We start from the raw sequence: 27,149 nt of genomic DNA, 5'->3' as shown, positions 1-27,149 counted from the left end.
GTATGTAACTAACGAGAGAGACCGGTCACTGCGTACAAAGGGCATTATATCCACCGATATAGTAGGTTCTAGCTAGGATCGGACCCAGCGAATCCCATTCGGTAGCTTTTCTCTTCATCGGACAGTCCCGCGTCTATACCATTCCGCTCTCATCCCTCTGTTCTCCATCGCTACGTATCTACCCCCTCGTTCCCTCTCTCTCTCTCTCTCTCTCTCTCTCTCTCTCTCTTTCTTCCTCTCTCGTGACGCTCTTGTGTGTACCTTGCAGTATTTCACTCGGCCAATTTAAACTGGTTATTCCGTCGGCGACACACCGGCACCTGGTGCCCGGATGTTGGTACGCCAAAAACCAGCTGCGCCGCGACAGGACGTGCCAGTGATACACGCGGATTACGGCGGTTTTTTCCGCGGGGATCCTTAATGACACCGGTGACGGCAGGATGATGTATCGGTCGTGTGTGCATGTCGCGAAATTCCGCGAGTGAGAGTCCAGTACGATTGCAATCGCGACATTATCGCGAGTGTCGGAGAATCTGTCTCGTTTACTTAACGAATTTTATTATCGACTGACTATCTGCTAATTCTTTTTTTCAGTTGTTGAACTGTGCATTGCAAGAGATTGACAGCTAGAGCAATTAGAAAAGAAATGCTCGTGGAAGGATTACATTTTTCCCCTAGGCACTCCACAAATCGTGTCGTCGTGCTTCGTTTGCGCTCGAGTCGCACTGCTCCTTGACTCTCTCCTTCGATCTCTCGGTAAAGCCCTCGCGAGAATTTATCGAAGCGGAAAAGTGACTCGGCCGGCACGACACGCGATTAACGCGATCGCAAATGCTCGCAGAAGAGGCGGAAATGAGCACCGACCTCTTGAGCCATGCTCGTAACGCGAAAGTAAGCGACCTCTTCTCACGCGACGACGGACGTTAAGAATATACTAGATGCTTTATGACGCTACATGCAATTGCGAAATTGATGGTCTCACATGACACGATTTCTTGTGATTCGCGATCACGGGGAAGAAAATAAAAATCATTGCGTGAATCTTGAGGAGTTTCTGATAAGGACATATAATTCAATATTTTTCGATATATTTCCTGAATAAACAATAAACTGAAAGAATGATTTCGATTATAATTATTTGTGATTATATAAATGAATAAAACTATAAATTAAGAGTTCTATTTTTATAATTATTAGTGCCATAATGTTAGGTAATAATAATTGTATTTACATAGTTCGGTATAAAAGAAAATAATTTATAGTCATTTTCGGTATCAACTATATATATATTAGGTGCGCAACTAAGTTCTCGCTGTTATTTTGATGGCATTTTCATCAAAATAACAGCGAGAACTTAGTTGCGCACCTAATATATATATTTTTTTATATAAAACTATTAGTATAATTATTATTACTAACGTTGTAGAATAATTGTAAAAATGTAATAATCAAATATTAAACTTAACTTAAATAGTAACTAATAATATACATATAGTATATAGAATAATAAGGAAATAAAATGCAATAATTAATAATACATAATAATAAGAACATACGAAACTTTTAATTTATTAAAACTATATTACTTATTTGACAAAAAAAAGAAAATATATTTTAATTAAATATACAAGAATTAAATATACAAGAAAGAATTTGCGCGGAAGAATTTAACAAATTCATTTTTTATGTATCAGGAATAGGGTTCTGATTTTATTCTGCTTTTCGAAGATGGTGCGTATACACCAGTGGGCCCACTACACACACGTATACACACACATATATACATACATGGACTTCTCGAGTGAAGTCATTATGCGACGCGATCGGCGCCTCTTATCTCGGGCAAATAATGCCGCTGACCACGTGCGATATCGAAGACCATGATTGGTCGACTCTCACCGACGAATTTTCTTATATGTATAAAGAGCACCCTAAAAGAATTCGCGTTTAGATAAAATTCACGCAGTGAACAGTACAATAGCGAGCTTAACCAGTAAACCGAGTTTTCTTACACTTGTAAAAAGGAAGAGTCCTTTCCGTGCCGATTACGAGGCCGAGTCCTCAAATATTATATCAATAAAACTTTAATTACGAACTAATTTCAGAACAAACATTTACTTATAAGTAAATGTTTATACGTATAATTAGCATATCCGTTTATTAGAAACGTTGTTCCAAATATATGTGTTTTAAGTCAGGGCCTGATATTATATACTTAAATAAGAATATAAGAATTAATTTTAAGATATTAAAATATTTTATTCTTGTCTCCATTTTTTAAACACACTTAAAGATGTTTAATTTTAAACTTTTTCCATAAACAACACATTATATATTTGGATTTAAAATATCAATATATTTTCAATCCGAACACGTAAACAGTGATTTGTTTATTGAAAAAGTTTATTGAAAAACTAAAACATCTTTAAGTGCTCTCTAAATCTGTGGAGAATCACTGATATGTGTCAAGTATGCCATTGATAATCAATGAATGAAATATGAGATTCCTAGCTGAATCTAGTCTAGGAATCTAGACTAGCTGATCTTTATTATGTGATCTAATCTTGTTTTAGTGCATAAATTCAATGAATATGATGGAAAGTATAAATATATTGGAAAATTAAAATTAACATGCAAATATCAGTATTTTAATTACATAATGCTCAAACGTTCTTCCTTTTTTAATTGAATTTCACTGATATGAGTGCCAAGTATGGCACTGAGTAATTAGTGACTAGCCACTGATTCAGAGATTTAAAGAATGTGTTTAAAAAATGGAGATAAAAACAAAACATTTTAATATCTTAAAAATAAACACTTTTTTTTCAATGTACATTCGTCAAATTTGATCCTGTCACGGGCAAGTTTTCCACGATACGGGAAAGGGCGGAAGAGATACTTTGCTCCGCGACCGCATCGAGACCAACAACATTACTGGGGTTTAGGAACGTAATGGCCGCCCGGCCCTTCGTCCTGCTCCTGGCAGGATGCGTAAATAATGACCGAAGTACCACACAGGATCACATCCTTGCCTTCTCTTGCGTCATGATTTATCGAATCGTAAAAAATCATGTTGCCTCTTGATATTCTATCAAAACCTAGTGACGAGATCGAATGAGATTTTGTTATTAGTAATATGTCACATCCAAATATATTTTCAAGATTAATTTTTAAGAAATTGCATACATATATATCTAAGAATTATAACAAAATTCTGTTTCTTTAAAATTCTTTTCTCGATGTAATCTTGAAGATACATATTTTTTATATTATTTCTTCATTATATTATACATTTTGATACAATAGCAATCTTATTTATATCTCAAAAAATAACGAAAAAAAGCGTTAATAAGAATGTAACTATTTCCTTATTTTTTATTCTCTTTAACATAATATATAATATATATATTAATGTATAATTTAATATATAATATAATAATTTAATATATAAGTTAACATATAATACCTACATAAATACATAAAGATATTAAATATATATAGAGTGACGGTTTAATTAAATTCTAATATATATGACGATTTCCAATTAGTTTAGCTCTGCTTTTATCTTTAACTCAAGAACCCTCTTCATGTCAACCAGAAAGAAGAGTAAACGCGGACGGTGCTCGAATTTTGCTCGAAAGGACCGTCGCGTTATTCTGCGTTAGGTGCTTCTTGCGATTAAGCTCGTACGCGATCAGGATCCCAAGAGGTCCTCGTTACGCGGTTATAATACGCCGTTTTACGGAAAGCTCGTCGGAATGACGGTGAGGATGAGAGGATTTCGTTAAGTCCTTTGCGCACGAAATGGGTCGGTTATCCTTTTCACTCCGGGGACCGAGCTTTATTCTTTCACTCAGGCTCAGCACAAAAGCGATTCTGCCACGTGCTCCTTCTAAGAGAGCTTCTCCCTGCTTTCTGCGGAGAAGAAAGTTAATCTGTTTGCGATTATGTCAGAGAATCGTAAAAGCACATTGGAAGGAAGAAAGGGAAAATAGATAATATATGAAATACAATAGATATCAAACGTATTTTGCTTTAGGAAATTCTTTTTTTTTTTTCAATAGAGAAGAAATGTATTAAAATAATAATTTACAGAAGAAGAAATAAGTGACATCATGTAAAAAAATGTTAACATCGGGAGAAATAAATAAAACTCTATAGGATTTATGTAGTGTTTATTTTAATTAAATATCTGAAAATATGTTCTTAAATTTGTAATTTAATATCGTAAAATTTTTGAGATAATTCTTAATCAAGAAAAGAAAGCGTCGCGATGAAAATGAGTCTTCTGAGTAGATCTCATATCCTGTTTCTTACTCGTATGATTTTTAGGACTGCGATTTCAGCCGAAAACATCGTCAATTAAGCAGCGGGTGGTCCCGTCGTAAGCTTCCTTTCGTACGACTTTCGGCATCTTTCATATTTCTGGTCATAATTTTCAATTATGATCTCGATTCTCGATATCGATATCATTATATCGAGACATCCCAACATAAAAGATCTCTCTAATTCCGTTACAGTCTCACAAATGATACTTTCATGAATTATGTATCGATACCATTAATTAATAAACAAATCAAACATTTAGCTACCGCTATTTTAATATCTTATTAATCATTCAGAATTAGTGGTTTGCATGTGACATTTTTCACTCAAAATTAGCTGTATAATCTATACAAAGTACTTCCTCCTGGGATTGCCTGCATACATATTAATGACGTAATAATTCGCGTACGCGGCGGGGGGGAGGGGAGGGGGGGGGGAGGGGGGAAGGTAAATCGCGGCGACGGCGGCCAATTCGGGAGCGGGGCAATTAATCGCCGTCGTGCGGCTGTATCGCAACGTGCTCGACCGAGCAATTAATTAGCTGTTTAATTTAGATCCTATCGGCGGAGGAGGTCGGTCCCGCTCAGCCGACAGCGTTTCAATCGACCACTTTATCCTCGTCGATGAGGGAATCATCCTCGCGCAAGAAAGAAAGCAGTGGAGAAGAAAAGAGAGACAAATATAGACCGAAGGGAAGAAAGGAGAGGTGAGGAGAAAACGATCTTCTCTTTTCGTTCGCGTTCTCTCACTTTGTAAGCCAGCATCTTCCTTCTCTTTCCGCTCCTTTTCTCTCTGGCGGCATGATGTTAATTATCATTCGCATGACTCTCATACTCTCATACTCTCGCGGGCTCAAAAATCCTTTCTTTCTATTTATGGCGCCTTCGTGGCTGCTCATTTTTTCAGCGACAAGTTTAATTATGCCTGCCGGGTACCCCGTTTTATTCCTTTCTTCTCTTTTCCGCGCTCGATTTCTTCGAGATGCTGCAACGATCGTCTTTCCGATAATCGCGTCATCGTAGTTAAACAGAGAACACGTTGTATCGATGCAGTTCACTTCGGTTTAGTTCAGTTTTGCTCAAACATAATTTTCTTAAACGAAAAAGATTTTGAAGGAATTAAAATTAAAATATGTTTCAATACCATTGATGTTGAAAATGGCATTCAAAAAAATAAATTTAAGCTTTGTATAATTTAAAGATTTCCAAAGCATATCGTATTTTCTGTTATGAAATTAAAAATTATCTATTTGATGAAAAGAAAAATTCAATCAGCGATCAACGAGGGAAATACTAAATCGAATCAATACAAAATGTACTCCATATTTTATAGTCATCTGACAGATAATACGACCTACGATCCTCGCCTCGAACAGGCTCTTCAGAATTGTTCGACAGAAATCGAGGCGATCTATTGTACGCGTATATGATGGCTCCAGGATGAACTTTAATTGAAGCCAGTTCTCTCTCTCTCTCTCTGTGTAATTATCACTTTCGAGCAGGACGAGCTCTCAGTCTACTATATCTCTGATATCATTTCGATCTATTCGCGATCGAATGAAGTCGGAATCCTTATCCGTCTCAATATTCTCTGGATATTCCATCTATGATGAATTGTAGGAAAAATGGATGGAACATTCTCTCTATTACATTCATTTTTAAATAGAATATAAATCTGAAAGGATTTTTACCAGCATATCTTTACGTGGATATATAGAATTATTGTCGTAATTTTTAAACATACATATTTTTTTAATTAAAAAAAATTTTACATTAAAAAACCACAAACAATGAGATTATTTTAGATAACGTCAGAAATATAATTAGGTTTATATTCAAATCAGTTGTAGAATATTAAAAGAAGACTACTTGTACTTTACAATGAAGTACACATTTATAGGAACATGATTTCATGATGGTAAATTGTTTCGTTCACATATTCTTTTTTATATTCTGTCTATTCAAGTCAAAGTCTTTGATTAAGATCATGTGGTGCAATCGATCACCTAATAATCGTGCGATTGACACTGCGGGTCATCAGACAGAGCCATTTGTAACGAAGGGAATCTCGGCCTCACCCTCGATTAATCGGCACATTCGTCTACGAAGATTTGATCTGCTGTGATCGTCAACGCATGATTGACTTCGCCACATTTGAACACGGTCGCATCAATCATCGAGAATTCGCTTGCCATTACAAAAGTTACCGTAAACATTATTTATCTTCCTTATTTTAACTTATTTGATAATATGAAAATTACAAATTTCTTTAATAATGTAGAAATTGCATTTTATAAAAAAGCAAATATTTTTAATATTAAATACCCACTGTTTATTTCAAAGAATCTTACATTTTTTTATATAATTAAAGAAATTGCGAGTAATAATCTACGATTTGTAAAAAAAAGATCCTTTTAGTATTGTAATTAAACAAATTGTAAAATTTATGATATTCAAAATTTAATATGTATGTTTATTTAGAATTATAATTGAAAATTAGACCGACACAAGAATAGGTCATTTAAGTAAAATCCCATTTATTTAGAATTTATTATAAAATTATTGTAAGTTGCATAAATTTAAACTCATATTGAATTTTTCTCCTTGTTTGCCGTTGAGATTCCTTGTATTTCCTTCTTAGGATGTTATTGAGAATCACTTTTCTCCCTCGGGATTGACCCGTGTTGGTCCTCCGGCGATTATTAACTCGCGACAAGTTACAGCGATTCGCCCGCATTCTCGCAAATCTCAAGCGATCTTTCATCGAACAACCCTGAGATTTAACTCCAGATTCAACTCCATTAGGACGCACGTCGCTAAATGCCGTCCATTATTTCTGCACCGTCCTTAGGCCGAGGAACTTTTGTTTCCTGTCATTGATTCCATTTTCTGCTACTCGAAAAAAGAAACGGTTTCATCTCGAATGATGTCGGAGAGACGCTACGGCAATGCGGTAAACGACGATGATTCCTGTTCGTACGGCGAGAAATAATTCCTCTCTCGATCACGTGAGATGTCCTTTATTTGCTTGCTCGCAGGAAAGTAAGGAGATCAATTACGGGATAAATGAGACGCATAGTCTTCTCAATTTGTTCATTAATGGCGGTTGTTCTGAAAGATTTATTAACGTAAAAAAATGTTTCAGTACGAAGGTCTTTTAAAAAAGAAAGAAAGAGCGAACAGCGAGAGAGAGAGAGAGAGAGAGAGAGAGAGAGAGAGAGAGAGAGCGTACCATTCTGCTGCACGAAACATGCACATTAATTATAGTTAATTATTCTTATCGTATATAAAAGTATAAATCATGTAAAATCCGAAAGTATTTCATTCAGTTCTTAACAGAATATTATTTATTAATAAATTCGAACTTATTACTCGATCTTATTTACTACATTTATTGCAAATTACGATAATTATCTATATATGTATAATATCAAAATAATAAATATTCCAAACTGTCGCATTTCTAATTAAAATTGTAAAGGTGGACTTTTATAAAAATTATGAAAGTGGACTCTTATCTGAATTCATCAAGAAACATTTTATTCCGATCCATATTGTCTACAATCTTTCTCTATTAACTATTCGCATAAATACATATCTTACCGCGTAGCCATGCAGGAAATTGATATGTAAACGCCGATTTTATCTTAAACATCGATGTCCGTTATTTCGCGTCGATCCTCGATGATCAGATTCCGCGAGGTCTATCGATAAATCTGCTAATAACATCCAAGAGTCTATATCGTTTCCTCATCTCGTCTCTGCTAAATATAACTGGTAAGTCTCGGGATTTCATATTAAATCCACAAGAAATCTTTCTGATAATCATAAATTGGGCTCTGGTATAAACACGTGGCCATCGATAGAACGAATTAATATTGGCGTGGAAGCAACAACATCGGCAATAGGACTCTTCGGATCTTCAGGAGGAAGACCCGGAAAATACCGAGAACCGCCTCTTAGACGAGAATCGATTAAAACGTAAATAAAAAAAAAGTCGCGAAAGTTATTTTGCGTGTTTCAAGATTGGTGATTCTATCTCGATAGATTGATATAAATGAAAAAGGACACAAAAAGCAGCAGGATTCGTTTTAAATTTAGAATCCGAATTATAAAAATAATAATAAACGTTTAAAGTTTTAAAGCCGATAATATTTTCATAAAAGAATAGACTTCTGTGACGTTTAACTTATTATATTTAATCTTTCGGAGCTGACGCCAAAGTCTGAAACAGTTACTGACACTGAAACTATGAGATCTATTTAATATATTGAAGAAAAAGCACTAATTAGTTTTAAGGACTTAAATAACATATAACTCGTATTAAAAAGAATGAATGTTAAATTTATTTTAATAAGAATATAATCCAAAGAGTAGATGTAACATAAAAAAAAAAGATATGGATTTGCAAGGTAAAAAGTAATCAAGACTTCTGATAAAATTAATGTAGGGTAAATATAATGTAAAACGGGATAATTTGAATAGTTAACAGAAATTTTATAAATTATATAAAAGGTTGAAATCGTATAATATTCAATTAAACATTGTTGGAAAAAATGTGTTGAATTTAACATGAATTGCAAGTCCCAAACGGTCCACTTTGCGTTAATTTAACACAAGATGAATATATTAAAAAGTTATACAAATATTATGTAAGAAAATAAATACAAAAAAGGTAATATCGATACAGTAAATAAACCGTGGAAGCATAATATTTTAGAAGATTAACATTTATGATGTATTAAATTAACACTTACATTATTTTATTTGTCTTAAAATTTCCATTTTAAAACACATTATTTTTATATTATTGTCTACTAAGTTCGTTTATTCATAAATTGTGTCATTTTAAGGGGATAATGAAGTGATCAAATTGTTGAGACATTGCAGATCGATAAAAATCTCTGAATTTACTAAAAAAAATTTTCGAATATATTAAAAAATTCAACACAGACTTAACAAGAACGAGAATGAACCGTTTCTAACATAAATACACAATTTTTTTTCTGTATCCAAAACATATACTATTGCATCATAGTGTGTTCTTATAAGTTTAATTAAATATTATGCGACCTTAATCTTGTATACAATTTCAAAATTTTTGTTAAGCTATCTAAGTTACCCCGCTTTACCTTACAAGTAAAAAAAGCTAAGAGGAGTCGACGCAATAATCAGTGGAATTTTGTTGTATATAAATTGATATAATTCTTAATGAAATACTTAATTCTCTCTTAGCAGATACAAGCTTAAATACAATTATTATATATGGATTATTTAATACATTTTCTCTCGCTGAACACTGTTTATTAGTAACAATAAAAATCGATGTAGTATTAAATCCGTTAGTATTATAAAAGGTAAAACAAAGGCATGATTTATAAAAAATATTCGTCATCCTGATAGAATCCTACAATTGCCAATATATTTATATAACTGAATAGAGCCTAAGAATCGTGTGCATCAAGAATTGCCGCAAATAAGTTGCACCACTCAATATATAAATATATATGCAACCACTTATGGTCTAGAATTAAAAAACAATAAATAGATATTGTAAAGTATAAAAATTGAGATGTTTATATTAAATTTAAAACACAGTCAAGGCATCAAAAAGTTAAATTAATCAAAAATAAAAAAAACAAATCACATACAAATTAAAGTTATAAAGTAAAATAAAAAGAATTGAATAGTTTGACATTTTTGTGTCAAATAATAATTGTAACAATAATAAATAGATACAATTAAGAACTTAAAATAACAAATTTAAATATAATTTTTTTATTTTAAAATTATTTCATAGAGATATATATTATTTTACCCTTTAGAATCTTTATTATCCAAACGCTTGTAATGGGTTCGATAGATCCATCGTCAGCTTCGGAAGGTCAAAGTTGATCGTTTTTTTTTTAATCTAACCTAGAAATATCTAGGTTAGATATTTCTAAATTAAAAAAAATACTTTAACGATATATTTTAATGATATAATTCTTATAAGTCTTTGTTAAAAGACGACATGTCAAATAGTCGCATAAAAATCAAGAAGGACAGGCTGAATTTCACCGTGGACGCATACCAAATGTACGAAGGAAAGATAAAAATGCGTAACAGATCGGGCACATTCGTCGTATATTTTAACGATTGAATACATATCGTTCTGAAAGTGCACCTGAGACCTCTCAGTTGTGTCAGCTCAGGTCGATAATGCGACCGCGATGTGGCGTTGGCACGTACAGGAATAAGTTCGACGATTTCCGAATTATGCAAATGAGCAGTCTGCAATCGCCATCCAAGTTCAGATTCGCGTATAATTGAAGACGTATTTGCGGAAAACCGACCGGCCGGCGCACCGATGGCGTAAAGACGAATAATCGCTTCGCCGATTCTGCGGTCAATTTCTCATTCAGCAAAATTCGCAGAGACGCTTCTCTCGTCTCATTCGAAACTTTCTCGAAAGATTATATGCTGATTTTCGCCAACTCGGCTATTTTCCCAGAAACCTGTTTACGTAAGAATCTTCATATAAATATTATAATTATAATTTTTCGCAGTGATTGAATTTATTTGATGTTTAATATTAAAGAAAGAATTTTTAGTTCGTTAAAATGATATAATTTTTAATGTTTTTCAGAACATGCAAGTGTAATGTAACGATAAATCAATTTGTATTAACATTTTTCCGGTTGAGATAAGATAATCTTCCCGTGTGAAAATTTATTCTAAGCTGTAATCGGGGTCAAGTTAACTTTCCTTACATTATTTGAGGTTCAAGTTAGGATGCCTTGTCCCAATTTTGAATTGTCACGCTTTTTTATCTAGGCCCCACATTGGTTTTCAAACTTGGCCCCCAGGTTTGAGAGCCAATGTGGAGCTAGATAAAGAAGCGTCACAATCCAAAATTGAACCAAAAGTATAAAAATTTTAACCTGGGCATATTTTATATAACTATAAGTAGGGCTAATGTATCCATGAGGAAATTTATCCAGGTACTTCATATTTAATATTGTAAGAAATAAACGAAAAAAATATTAGAGCGTTTCGGGATTCAAACCTAGGCCTAGTCTCTTGCATATTGGTAGACTTCCGTTCTGCTACTGAGCTACACCTTGACACTGATAATTCACTGACTTCTCTAATTGAGCCTATTTCCTCTAAATTTCTTACAATATTGGCCCTGTATGAACATTACTGAGGCATCCAAAATAAATATTTATCAAACTCAAGCTCATTTAAGGCATAGTTATAGGATATCCTATAAATTAAACTATTATCAGAAAAAATTTGAGATCAAATTGAGCCTTATATGTGCTGCAACTGAGCAGGCCTAGTATAACTACCAAAGTATAACTACCTTGGGGAAAAAGTGGAATCCAAACTAGACCCTGCTCGGGCCGTGACTAGGGAACTTAAGTTAAAGTCCTAACTATACCCTAAATGGGCGTGAGTTTGACAAACCTTTACTTTGGATGCCTCAGAAATGCCCATATAGAGTCAGTATGAAAGTATGGAATTCCCGAATAAATTTCCACACGGGTTTTTTCATTTGAGGAAATTATTATTATTATTATTATTCCGATTTGTGATATTGCAAAATCGAAAATAATCGGCGCGCAGTCACATATCTGCGATAAATTTATTTACAAATACGGTAAATATGCCAAATAAGGGAGACAGTTCCGTTAACCTTGACCTTAACATATACAGGGTTGGCCATATTCGACGGAAAGATGTTTTTTTTTTTAATCATGGGAAACGTCGTTACTCGATCTAACATCTCTTTCCCATGATTGAAAAAAAAAACATCTTTCCGTCGAATATGGCCAACCCTGTATTATTGACTCTGAGTGACTTCCACCAGGTTTAGCCGTCGCTCATCATTTACTAAGGCAATTTTTACTTCATATTACTTAATTTTGACCATAATTCGAATTTCTCTAACTATTCATATAAACGATTCTGTTCTAATCTTAATATTAAAGATGAACTTTCTTATAGCGTTTTCTTTTGGCTGCACTATCTCCCACCAGATAGTGTATCATGTTTTCATGGCTGATGGTAAGCGAACTCATTCGTGTTTCCGTGTCTATAATGTAGTGCAAACTTTATGCACGAAGTGGGATTTTCGGCTACACCGAGTCAGTGTGACATTTAAAATTTGAAAATAGAGGTCAATCGACAGCAAAATATTAGCTCAATAATGAAGTAGTGTACACCATGCTGGTGTACACTACTCTAGTGCAGTGTAGCGCTTACACGCAACTGGTACGATGCAAGGCTACACCTAATGTATCCTTGCATCGTCCCGAGGAAAATCATTATTAATATAAATGCTAGATTTTTAATATGCAACACACGATTGTCCAGTCATTAAAACTAATTTGAAAAGCAAGAAATAGAATCGATATAATTTAAAGTAAAGTTAATTACTTTGGAGTGTCAACCTGCGAGTGTTATACATATGTAAACAACGAATGAATTTGAGAAAAGGAGAAGTAAAAGGAAAATAAGGAGCGAAAACTTCGTCACTGCTATTGTATATTATTATATATTAAGTATTGTATGAGTTTAATTTATTTTTTATTTCCATTCGAAGCAATCTATTAAATCTATTAAATTTATATATTTAATTAAATAATTATATAGATCTATGAAGATTCGGATCACATTCTCTCTTGATCCTCACTGATGAAAGCGGAATTAGCGATTTCTTAGAAAATCCATCTTCTCTTCAAGGGAGAAGAAAGTACGGCTCATCCGCAAGTTGTTAATTCACGAACCGCTTCTTGCGGATTACCGTGTCGGGATTTCTTGTCGGAATACTCCATTTAGTCTGCAATTAGAGTACACTGAAAGAAAGGTAGACTCATTCTTAAAAAGATATAATGATGTCAGTGACAAGAGAATTCTCTTCTAAAATCAAATCTTATATGTATGTGAAACATTACACTTAACAATTTTGAAAATTATTTATTATTATATAATTTTCATAGTTTATATACTCGTATATTTAGCATCTATTTAGCGCTTATGAATACCTGATTTGTATTTATTAATACTTTATTTCTCATTTTCTTTTTAACTGATTTTCTCGCGGATTTTCTTGATATGATGAAGTCAAAAATCTTTCCACAAAAAATTTGAAATGCAGTTTAAACTGTTATTTAGGGTTAGTACACGTATTAAAAAAAATTCAAATTTAATTCTTAATTCTCCCCTGAACGAGTATTGAAGGCTATTCCGCATAGCAATAAAATTCTTGAAAAATATTTTAACTAATCAAATGAAACAAAATTGTACAGAATGATAAAGGGATCTAAGTTACATATTTTACAATTTTTGGTAATACACGCAATAGTGTAAGTCCACGAATAACTAAAAAAATTTTTTAATAGTTCCTCAATGATTCCTTTGTCCTGGAATACTATTAAATTTTCGCCCATGTGCTGTTTTAGTTTATATAATTTTTGTCATTAAAATTTTGATAGTTAAAAATAACATTGTAAACATTTAGTAAAATTGTTTAACATTGAACTTTATTTTTTTATATTAAAATAGTTAATTCAGTTATTCTAACGTTTTGCAACTTATTTAAGATAGATATAAAAACGTGTAAAAAGAATTTTGAATGTGAGTTTTTCAACCTTAGAGTAATAAAACAAATTTTATTAGCATTCCATAGTGCAATATAGCATTTAAAGTACTTTAATTCACAAGTAAAATTTAATATATATTTTATTATTTAATTATATATTTTATTATTTAATTATATATTTTTCTCTATAGGCATTTCTACTGTAGAAGTTTTTAAATAGTAGTCGACATACTATCCAAATAACGCGTGATGTGATAGAAAATAAAAATTTCTCTTAGAGCATTTTTACAAATTATATTATCATACAATTTTTTTCTCTTCTCAGAAAGTTTTTACTTACAATTAATGAAAATAAAATTATTTTGAGAAAATGCTAGACAATAATTAGATATTTAGATAACATTTTGATGATCATACTTTTCAAGCAACAATTGTTAAACTATCCTTTAAAAAGTTTTTATCCACAAAATATTGAAATTGTTATACCTATTATTTGATTAAGAATTAAAAATTAGATATTAGATTATACTTTTCAGATTAAATATTATATAGTTGATCTAAATGTTACATTTAAATCAACTATATAATATTTAATATCAAAAGTCTAATATCTAATTTTTATAGATATATATATATATATATATATATATATATATATATCTAGTATTCATTTAAATTGGCGTAATTAATCAACAATTTTATCATATTTTTCTAACAATCAACGCATTTATTACAAATTTGAACACTTGAGGGAAGACTGGGGACAGTTGTAGCGCTCACTCAACTATTGAGTCCGCAGCGCTTGCTCGCATTGCAGTATTTCATGGCTGTGACAGATTTTCTAACCTAAATAGTCGCCAACTTCGACTTAAAATGTCTCGGTAAAATGTTTCGGTCACGAAGTAGAGAGAGACACTTTTTTCTTGGCAAATCTTTATTTTTATGCGAAAACGCATCGATTCAGTGTATTCTCATCAAAATTTGAAGCTCATACAGGTTTGCGGGCTCTTAACATTACCCTGAAGTTAATTGTAACAATGGTGTTACAATGTACCCTAGTGATATGGTACTTCTAACCTCAAACTAATGTCAAAATTTATATGAATTTGAAACTACTTCTTATAAATATTTAAAAAAGACATGCACATAGCTTAAAAAAATATATTTTAAACTTAATAAAATAAAAAGCATTTTATTTGAAAGTTTATAGTAAAAAAATATAAAATCGTAAATTTACGCTTATGTGGCTTATCTAAGCACAATACATATAACTCTTTTACATGCAGTGCACGCGCGATTGGTGGCATGAGGCAGACGCAGGCCTCGATAACGACTATTTTTGTTCTTTATGTTCTTTATGTTCTTTATATTAGATATGTATGACTTTACTTATAAGGGAACGCACAATCAAGTGTCCATTTTCAATTTTAATAATTTTGGATATAATAAATACAGAAAAAAGAGAGACACGGGTAGTCTTTTTATAAATGCTCAATCGCATGTTAAAGCGGTCCTTAGGCGATTATTATCGGATTATATATTTTAATAATTATATTTTAATCTATTTTTTTTAAGGAATGTTTCTTTTATACTTAATAGAACTTATGAAATTAAAAGTAATAAAAACTTAATACGTAATAGAACTTATGAAACATAGTATATATCTTTTATTTTGATCTATATTACAATATATCCAAAGCTCGTCAAAATCAAAGAAAATACTTGCAATTTTTCCTTGTATCTAAAAAAAGGTTCGTTATATGTATACATAATTATATATATTATATGTATAGGGTAGGGCGAGGCTATTCCGTTAGTTTCAACTTTAAAGTATGAAAATTTATGATAAAATTTACAAACAATATCTCTTTGCAGCGACGTGCTTATAATTACATCATACAATCATGATTGCTTCTCGAAAGCACAAGTACTTTAAATAATCAAGATGTACTGAAACATTATCGCGAAAAATGGACGAAAAAGTCCCGCTCTACTTTATATAATTTTACTTCTAATTTTCACCTTTTTTTAAATCTTTCAATCGACTTTGTTCCATTTTGTTTTGTTTGTATTTATTTCACGAATCTGGTTGGTTAAATTATTTTTATATTTTTTAAATCTACAAGCTAGCGTATATACTTTCGTTCTTAAGCTTATTTTGCGCTTGTTATTAGATGAGTTATTTTCTTTTGTCTGATTTAGTAATAATTCTTCTAATTCTTTTCTTTTTGTACAACATTTTGTAGGTGAATTACTTTTATATTCGTCCAATCTGTCTTCCATTATATATTATTTAATATCTCGCAAATATTTTTCACAAAAGCAAAAAGTAATCCACTCATCGACGATTGGATTGATGTTTGTTGTATTTAACTGCTATTGCGTAATTTGTTTCTATTCGAGTACAATTGTTACTTAAGATATATTATTCATATATATATTGTATATATATATATATCTTTCTTTTTCTTGCATGCTTGTCTTTATTTCTGTTAGATGTTTGCTGTTTCTTTGAATATTATTGCACTGAAAAAACAGAAAATTAAAATCAGTATTCTATCCAGTATAGTATTTTAACGACCAGACTACACGTTGTGTGGATCCTCGGATTATGATAAATTTTGGAATGTAGCTATGTTATCTCTAAATATGACTCCTGGTAATTTAATGCATGAGTCATATTGATTTTAGAGAAGACCTCAAAGTTGCGCTTTTGGCAGAGCTTTTTTAATGATAGATCTTCTATATACGCAACTATGCGCTTCTGTGCACCTTCATTGCATCTGCAGTATATAAAAGTGCCAGAAACATGCAGATATTGACGTCGAAACTAGTACGCTGAAACTTGTGTAAACAAAGGTAAAATATGATCGTTTATATACGATGAACAACAAAATCATCAAACTTTAATGTCTGTTTACAATGAACCAGGGCTCATGCATTAAAACTACTTTACTAGGAGTCATATCTAAAGCTAATCTATATATATATATATATAGTTATATTCTAAAATTCATCATAACCGAGGATCCATACAACGTGTAATCTGATCGTAAGTTGTAAAAAAGCAAAAGTTGTATGATCGTATATGGACAGTATCAAAGTCTTAAGAACAAAATCATTTAAATCATTACGGTACCTTTTATTTTATATACGACTACATACACTTAAACATGTATTTGAATACCATAAAATATTTCAGTTGTTTAGCAATCCTATATTAATAATTCGAACACCTGAAGAATATTGGCTTCTGTTTGTCCTAGAAAAACAAAATTTTCTCAATGTGTCGTATTATTTGAAAGACTACTGAAAAAAGGAAACTTAATTAATTGTAATCTTCTAAATGTAAATCTCGTTATAAATCGTATCATACACTGATACACATTATTTGTGGGAAAATAAAAAGAAAAGACTTAGAAAAGATCAATAAGGTTTTGTAAACATATAACAATTATGAAGTTATATTTATTAGTTTATATTATATTAATTAAAATTGTAATGTATCTAAAACTTTTTATAAAGACTTGACAAATGTATGTGTAGAATAAACTATAAAATATCTAATAAATTATTGGTTTTTTGATACGTTTATCTTAATACTTTTATATGCAAAGAAATTAGAGGTCATATTATGTAAAAAGATCAGTAGTTCCATTTAAAAAAAAAATGGAAGTTACTTTCATCTTTTTGGCGCATTCATCCGGAAAAAAATATGACCCCAAAATATGTCCCTCTTCTATATCATATAACTTTTATTTATACAATAACTATGTGTTTTGCGGGTTATCTCCATGTCCAAATCCATGCCAATGTTTCGAGAACAGTTCATTTCATCAGGGCGAGGAGCAGCCTGATACTTTTATTTTAGAATATTGTTTGGTAAAATTGCATATTTTCAAAATATTTGAATCACTCGATACATTATAGTATATGTTATCACGCACTTTACGAGAACGAATTTGTATAAGGCTGATTAAAACGTAAGAGGGAAAGGTTAAGGAAAATCTTCGTAAATATTTCTCGCAATATCGAACGTCGTTTACAAAATCAAAAAGAGAGAATGAATTATTGAGAGAAACTCACAACATTTTTCGCAACTGTTTCATTTTTTCCTATATTTTTTTCTGTATTTTTCTTTATAGAAATTGATATCGAATTTATCATAGTAACAACGCTATTAGACTCAAGGAAAAAGTGATACATTGAAATAAAGAATAAAATCGTTATTCACATTATTACAAAATTACTGTCAGTTATGCTTCAATTGTTTAATAAATTCGGAGAGTTGTTGATTTAATTCTGTATTAGTTTTTAAATGTTGATCTAATTCTCTGAATAGTTTTTAAATAAAGCATAACTGGACACGATTACGATAGATCGTCATAACAAGATTATGAGTCTGAGTGACCTCCGACAGATTTTAAGTGGCGATCGTCCTTCATTAAAAAGTTTCGTTATTAACAAAGAAGTTATTTAAAAATAACGTTTTATTTCTACAACATTTTTCACCCGAAGCGACTCTCACTCATCAGTGAATCAGTGATTTCAATGCTATATTTTTAACTGATGTAATTACTGATGTATTTACTGTTTTTCAATAATAATACACTGATTTACTTTTAGAGATTAAGATTTTCTGCAGATTCAATCTGTATTATTACTGAAAAAACAGTAAATATTCGCTGATGATTATATCAATTATAAGTATATAACACTGAAGTCAATAATAATACAATGATTCACTTTTAAAAAGTAGCAGTTAAATCAATGACTCGTAGCAGAAAGCACAGAAAAACGACACTTATATAATTATTTCGAAAGTTGTTATTAAAAGAAATGGAATTTATTTGCAATCTTTGTATTTCTTTAATTGCAAACTTACACTAATTTTGGATTTAGAACTACGTTAAGATTTTAAATAATTTCTAGCAAGGAACTCGAGAAACTGCTGTTGTAGATCGGAGATTCTCTTTTTATAAGGCAAGAAAAGATACGTTGTATTTTTCCGAAAAATTCGAAGGATAAGGGTACTCATTGGAATGTACTGAGTTTCTTCTATCTTAAGTGCGTAATCTCTTTCTCTCTTCTGGATGATGGTTCACGTAATAGGTTTCTTAAAGGTACATATAATCTTATTTTGAAAGAATACTTCTTTCGTGAATATATGAACGATTATATTTATATTTACAACGATGTTAACGGCAGAATGACAACACCAATCCACTATTTAGTGTAATAATGCGCAAAGATAACATGATAACATAAAATTCATAAATTTCGACAACGAACACAAAACTTTATATTCTCTTTGTATCAAAAAGAGGAAAAGAGAGTTCATATATTCGGCTTAATATTAATCCCAGTAAAGGCCACTTCGATCAACTTCGATTAACTTTATTAATCGATGATTAATTCATTGGAATTGATCAATTGCATTTGTCAACAATAGATACAATTGATCAATTCCAATGGACTAATCGTCGATTAAAATTAATTATAGTCGGTTGAAGTGGTCCTAATATAGTCTAGGATAACGCGAGTTAAAGATTCGCATTTGGTGTCGTCCGCTCAAGCAAATCTATAATTATAAATTTGCTAATGACGAATTCAAGCAAACTGTGCGCTGATTGTTATATCGATTTTGAAACACAGTCTTCAATTGAAATTGAAACAGTAATATCACCAATTAAATAGACAAGCAATGATATATAAATAGAATACTGATAATATAAATAGAAAAGCAAATTTAATATTACTGATGCTAATAGTGCATATACCAAAAAATAAATAAATAAAATAATGTATTACGTGAAATGTCACCTCAATTGGAATTCGAACTTGGATTTCTCAAATTCCGCCCGCATGAATCAATAAACAGAGATTATGAATTACCACAACCATTGCAGCAATCGAAAAAAGTATAAACATAAAAATATAGTGCTTCTGTGTTACTAATTTATTGCTTTATTCATGCTTTGTCTTGAAATATTGCAAAAGTCTGTAAGTAAAATTTGACTTACAGCAGTTATAGCATATAAAACATATACATATACATATTATTTTTATGAAATATGTATATTACTTTTATCTATGCTTTAAACTTGGATTTTTACTTTTAGAAGCTTAATTTGTTATAAATTAAATATATAAATGTAATTTTATGTAAGTATCAAATTATTTAATATAATAAAATTTATTATTTGAATATAATACTAAAATATTACTGTAATCGAATATTCTCAGAATATTTTTTTCCAAATTCATTATGTATAATTGTGTTGAGGATTTCTGTGATTTCCTCGGCAACTTGTGTCGTGTGCGTATGCGAACGCTAATTCTATCTTTTTTGTTTAGTGTAGGTGATTGGGTGCACTAACTGACTCACAAAATTATCAAAATATAAAGTTTTTATTTGGCTTGCCATGACGACGTGAAACTTGTAAGAGACGGTAACGACGACCGGAAACGAACGCGCGAAGGGCAAGCTAGCCAAATGCGTGACAAATGAAAAGGATCTAGATCATAGCGCTGTGTGTTGCTGTCAGGCTAGTAACTTAATGTGCGCGTACGCGTAGCAAACTTAGGAACTATACGCAATGCATGGGCGGGAACTTAACTATACGCAACATAATGTTTATTTAATAGATGTCCCAAAATTCGCTTATTTGGAGTATAGAATATGATACTTTATCAAAACAAATAACTTTTTCTTTTAGCAAAATTGCGTTCAATAAGTAATTTTTGTTCTTATTTGTTAACTTTAATCTGCTCTCCTGCAAAAATTACTTATTGGGTGCAATTTTGCTAATGAAAAAAATTATTTTTTGTGCTAAAACGAACAACTTTTTCCGATAGTAAAATTACATTCGATAAATAATTTTTGCGTTTACTCATATAACTTCAACCTGCTCTTTTGCAAAAACTATAATATTTATTAGACACAATTTTGTAAAAAAAAAATTGTTTGTGCTGCGAATGCACGAATTTTGGAACATCCATATATAACGAAATTACGAAATAAAAAATAATTTAAAGTATATGACGATATAGATAACTATGAGAATAAATTGTATTAAACAAATTAATTGCTTTGTATAGATTAAAAAAAATTTTTTAATTTATAATTCTTAAAACATATCATTTCCAAATTTTTAAATTAGTGTTTAATTTAATAAAATGGATTAATATTACGATGGTGCTAACGTTACTTGAAGGTTGCAAAAGGAAAAAATTTTCGTTTTTTGAATATATATTTGTGAAATATCTATTTTAATCTGACTCTTGCGTGTGTGCGTGCGTGCTTGTGTGTGTGTGTGTGTGTGTGATTATAATATAATGATTAAATTATTACAAGTGAATCAGTGCTATTTGGCTATTAGGTGAATTTAAACTATGTATTAGTATTTATTAATATTTTAACAAATTCATACTCTCTTTGACTATTCTCGAACTTTTCTTCACGATGTAGATGACGTGTCATGTTTGCTAATAATAAAGCCACCTCCAGACGATATAGCCAATGTATAGACAAACTTTGCACATATTCGCTAAATATTGTCTACATTCAATGTGAATAATTATGTATGTCATGTATGTATATGGTATTTACTAATGTTGGCATACGTTGGCCATATCATTTGAAGGTGCCTTAACACGCCCTAAGGCACTTTGGTTTTGACGAGAGTAGGAACCCAGGAAATGAAAAAACAGTCAGTTACGAACTGTCAGTTACGAAAATAACCGCAAAATTTTTATTTTTATTATATATATTTAAAATACTTATCGGAAAGTATATATACTGGATTTTTTCTATCTTAAAAGTTTAAGATAACTCCGGTATATATACGCTGCACCTATCAAAAACTTAATTTATTAAGTATTATTTACTACGTTTAAAGTAAACGAACTATATCAGTAAAAACTTTACTGTCTACTGAAAAAAATATTAGAAATCTAAAATATTTATATTTCGTATTAAAAAATGAACTTTTTTAAACCCTTGCATTTTTGCCGTATATCCTATAGAGGTGGGATATATGTCTATCAGGGGGAAAGGAGGGGTATGTACTCATGAAAGGAGTATGTGCTCATGAAAAATTTACAAATAGTGCATATAAATAAGACACAGTAACTTATAAAATGCGTTTATAAAGGAATAAGAAAATGATAGATATGTATATGAAGTAATAAATAATAATTACAATCTTCCTAGATGTATTATAAGTGACGTGAGGTACATATTTTATGTAATACGTTTAGTGCACTAAATTTAATCTGCGCACTTTGTATGTTTTGGGCATAAATCCCACCCGCTAAAAATGTCCTCAAACAGGTGGGATATACAACAAATTAAACAAAGAATACAAGAGCAAAGTACTTGTATTTTGCTGTACAACATGCTTTACTATTCCTCTACACTCATGTATCACGAAATAACCACTAACGTCTTTTGCACGTTCTATAGTAATCATTTTATGTAGATTATAATTATGATGGTACTACTTAACAGTGACAAATCGATTCAACTCACAATAATTTAATTAACAGTAAGAAACTGAAATCGTAACACTATATTAATATAATATAAAGGCATATAATGGAGAGTAGTTGCTGGAAAATTTCCTCCCTCACTCCTATTTTTTCTAACTTCTGCGGCGTAAATCCCAGCGCGGCGTATTTACCGGAGTTACCTTATAATCTCTTTCTTTCTTATCTTCTGCGTAGACAATGGTCGTAATAGGTTCCTCAGGGTACATATAATCTAATCTTAAAAGTATACAATCTTGAAGTGACAATAGTCACACTTACGACGATGTTAACAAACGAATGACAACACCGTAATAATAACCAATTACCATAACATTATGCGACGATTACGTAATAGAATTCACAAATTATGACACAAGACTCTTTTCATGTTTGAGGTAGCTTTCGAATCAATCCGCACTCTTTCCAAGGATCAATCTCAAAAAAAACACCTTTGAGACACCACAATATCGCTTCAATAAAAAGATCGAGTCCAATTCCTATTTACGATATGCTGTTGGCTCACAACCTGTAATAACTGACGAGATCTCATACACGTTTACACGATTCCGCATTCCTCTCCTCTCCTCTTCTTACAAACCCAATGATATACCTACTCGCTTACATTTCTACAGCCTCGATTTTTAGGAATCCTCAATGATTAGAGGATATACACTTAGTGAACGCAAATATTCGAACATGCATATTTATGTGGACGCCGTTTATTTCTTTCCTTCATTTTATCAACATTCGATTAGATTCCATATTCGCATATAACAATTGAATTTGTGTAATTATATAGATACGGAATTCTTTCTATTGTCCTATTGGTCAAATTTTAGAAGAGAGAAAATAGTGTATTCTAACCATACATTGTTTCATCTCTTTCTAAACCTGTCATTATGGTTTCGATGCTATTCGTCATCCGTGTGTCGATGGGCAGACTTTGCACTACACTTTAAAAAATATTGGTGTGGATACTCCATGTAGTGTCTATATAATTAATAGTATTAGGGGAAAGTGGGAAAACTGTGCGCACTTAAGGAAAATTTATTGCTTTGGAATGGTTTTTCAAGTTTAAAGCGATATAAGTATGGAAATAGAAACTATAAACATTCTTCTACCATTAGCCTCATATCAGATTTTCATTCAATAAGATTATATTTAACCAAAAGGAAAAAATGGAAAAGCGAAAAAATTTCTCACGCGTCGGATAACTGTGCACATGAATCGGGTAATTGTGAGCAAAACAAAAGCTGTAAAAAATGAATGAATTGTTAACAAAGGAATGTTAACAAAGAAATCAGACAATATATTCATTATATTACAATATAAATATATATTAAATAAATTTTAAATATAAATTATATTAAGAAAAAATACAAAATTAATATAATAATAATGCTAAGAAGAAAAAATTAGTGCTAGTCATACAGTATATGGAAGATAGGTTATGCGTTCAAAACAGTTGCTCGCTGCAATCTGACTCAGTACAAAATACGATTACTTCAATAATTCCTAAACTTAATAAATAACAGTTCAAAAAATACATATAATAACATACTTTAATAATGTATGCATTTTCAAACAAACAAATTAAAAATACGGACTTATCGCCTTATTTTCTAAATGTTAAAATAACAAGAAAAGATATGATTTTACTTTTTTGTACTATATTTTTCTGGCTAGCAATGTATTTACGTCGTATCTTTTGTAATTATATCTTAAGAGGACGACCTCCTACGTAAAAATTTTATCATGGTGATGTCTTCAGCTATTGGAAAAGTACTAAACCAGGATGCGCACAATTCCCCCACTTTCCCTTAATATTAACACCAGTATAGTGCGAATTTGTATCATCTCGTGTTTATAATGTTTATATCAATGGTCGCGTTCCGCAAATTCAACTTTTGTAGAGCGGATCTGAGCGCTCGCTACTATTGGATGATCTAGAAGAATACATCAATAGCAGTGAGCACTCACGGATCCGCTCCACAACAGTTGAGTCTACTGAACGAAACCAATATCATCATATTTGAATTTGAAACTCATGATGTTAAATTCGCATCATTTAATATTAATACAATATTATCATGAACAAAGTGTGAATTATATGTATAAACATCGCACGGTGTTTTGAATCCACATCAATATTTTTTAGAGTGTATACACCAAAAAGCGTGCATGAAAAAAAAACAACTATGGTTGCTACGACCAAACGTAACCCATCAATAAAAAAAATTTTTAAATTACAAGAACCGTAGTACGATTGTGATAACCGTAAGATTCGTATATCTTGACAGCTATGACTTAAAATATGTCCATCTTATGGTTATCACAACCAAATGTATTAATAAGCAAAAATTATCATTATTTCCGATTGTGAAAACCGTAGAGTTATTTTTCCATGTAGCAGTATCTCTCTCTCTCTCTCTCTCTCTCTCTCTCTCTCTCTCTCTCTCTCTTTCTCTCTCTCTCTCTCTCTCTCGCTCTCGCTTTACCTTTTTAGGCTGCATTCCACTTAACGCCTACAATGCTCGCGAGCATCGTTTGTCCTTGTTCAACATTTGATAAACGACAAAGATGAAATAATTCCACAAGCGTTGTGAGTGTTAAATAGAATGCAGCCTAAAAAGGATGCCTAGTATTACCTTTTAAGATGACTGCAGGACAGATCTCTTTCTTCAGTTCCCTCATCCAAAACAGAGACTCCATCCTTAAATTCGTGATTTTACCTGGCTTTTTTCTAGCGTCGTCGTTATTGACTCGATCATGCTCTGAAATTTTGCACCGAATTCATTCGACGGCTGATTTCCACGGCGAATGTTTCTCAATGTGATCTCGTGGTGAAATGTCAAAGTCATACAAAAATAAAATAACCGAGATCAGTAATTATTGATTTAACAAATAGATACAGTCCACCGGAGACATCAGTTTCTTAATTCCTGATTTAGCATGAATCATATATGTAATATTTCTATATTGTTAACGCAGAATCTTTTTGTGGTGTAGGAGGTGTGCGAATGAAATAAAGAATAAGATTAGACGGATAAGATTAGTTAAAACGCGCGCATGCGTGTTGAAGGCTTCAAGTACATTATCTAAGTGAGAGGTAGATATACGTATCATCTACCGTGGTATTTTCGCTAAGTTTCGAACTGCGTTAGCAATATAATGGTATATATATGGCATGAATACGCATGAGCTTGTACGAGGACTATCCAGAAAGTAAGTTCGGTTTTTAAATTTTGCCGTCGTAACGATTTCCGCATAGAATATTTTTTGGGATCAGATTAGAATCCAGTCGGATTTTCCAAAAAAATTATGGATTCTGATTGGAAGATCTATGAAGATTCTGATCAGAAGTGTAATGTTTTGTAAACTAGATTTCAAATGCGAACTCTAAACAGATTCTCGAATTTTCTTCTAATGTAAGAATATATCCTGTAAATTTAATTAAACAAAAATGCGTATCACTATGTTTAAATTATTATTTAGAAGAATGTAAGCCAAAACGAACATGTGTGTTTCCTTTATTACATTAATAAAATGATTACAATTGAATTGTTACTCCTGTGTTAATTATTTATAAATAAATTATATAATACTGTTTACTAAATTAATTTAATATTAATTTATATACTTTTTATAATTTTTAATTGAATAAATCAATGTACAATATAATACATAATTATACTAACTATAAATAATGCTAAATATAATAATACAGTTAAAGTATAATTTAAATAATATTGCGATCACAATATTATTTAACTCTAAAATAAAAAATAAAAAATAAAAGATAGAGGTAATTGTGACAGTGAGGATAAATGTGACATGCATTTGAATAAAAAACAAATTTTGGAGTTATTTTTATCAAACGCATAAAAAGTATAATTGTTGATTATTTTCAATGTGTTTGATAAAAATAATCTCAAAATTTATTTTTTATTCAAACATCATTGTACGTCACATTTATCCCCCCAATTACCTCTGTCATAATTATCCCTAGTGACTCTATACAGTAATATAAAAAAGAAAGTTACATCATTAATCAATATTTATGTACACATAATTTTTATTTTTTATTCTATTACAATGAATTCCATGTTTAATAGATATAAAAATGTGATTTTCCTTTCGATTTCATAAGTATGTATTATATAAAACTGCGATTTTAATTAATGATACGAAAAGAACTATGTGAATTTCTGCACTGATCTGTTCTAAACAGAAAATTCAAATTTAAGATAAAAATAGATTTCCTAATTCGTATCGCAGTGTGATTTATCTACTTGGGATAAATGTGGATTTCTCATTCTATATCCATAAAAGAATGTACAATTTTCATGAAAAAAAAAGGAAATGCAAATTTCTATATTGTTTCTATTTTGATTCTAAACAGAAAACTCAAATTGGGATAAAAATAGATTTGCTAATTGATACCGCGATGCGATTTATTTATTTGGGTAATCAGAATCTAAGATGTAAGTATTTTGGGAAATTTCTGCGGGTTGCGATGGTGCACATGTGTACCAAGTTTGTTGATTCATTAGCAGGGAAGTGACGTGATTTACAATTATTGATTCAGTGAACACATATTGTAGTATGTGTTTAAATAATGTTTAAACAAATTGCGACGCCCCACACTGCTTGTGAAATATCTGTGATTCGTTTCTTAAATGCGAAGAACATTAATGCGACTG

The 27,149-nt window shown here is 31.2% G+C and overlaps 1 protein-coding gene and 1 long non-coding RNA gene across 6 annotated transcripts in view; one reads left to right on the top strand and one right to left on the bottom strand.

Moving 5' to 3' along the window:
• Positions 1-27,149, top strand: part of LOC105143172 (uncharacterized) — a 422,981-nt gene that overhangs the window by 205,985 nt on the left and 189,847 nt on the right. The window lies entirely within an intron of this gene.
• Positions 10,250-14,129, bottom strand: LOC147907947 (uncharacterized). Its single transcript, XR_015546924.1, has 2 exons — positions 12,148-14,129; positions 10,250-12,006 (listed from the first exon to the last, which is right to left on the bottom strand). It is a non-coding gene; the product is annotated as an uncharacterized LOC147907947 (long non-coding RNA).

The sequence above is a fragment of the Acromyrmex echinatior genome, chromosome 12 (assembly GCF_024713525.1).
Source record: "Acromyrmex echinatior isolate Ae372 chromosome 12, ASM2471352v2, whole genome shotgun sequence".
Taxonomy (NCBI): Eukaryota; Metazoa; Arthropoda; class Insecta; order Hymenoptera; family Formicidae; genus Acromyrmex; species Acromyrmex echinatior.
This window is presented reverse-complemented; position numbering and strand designations above follow the sequence as displayed.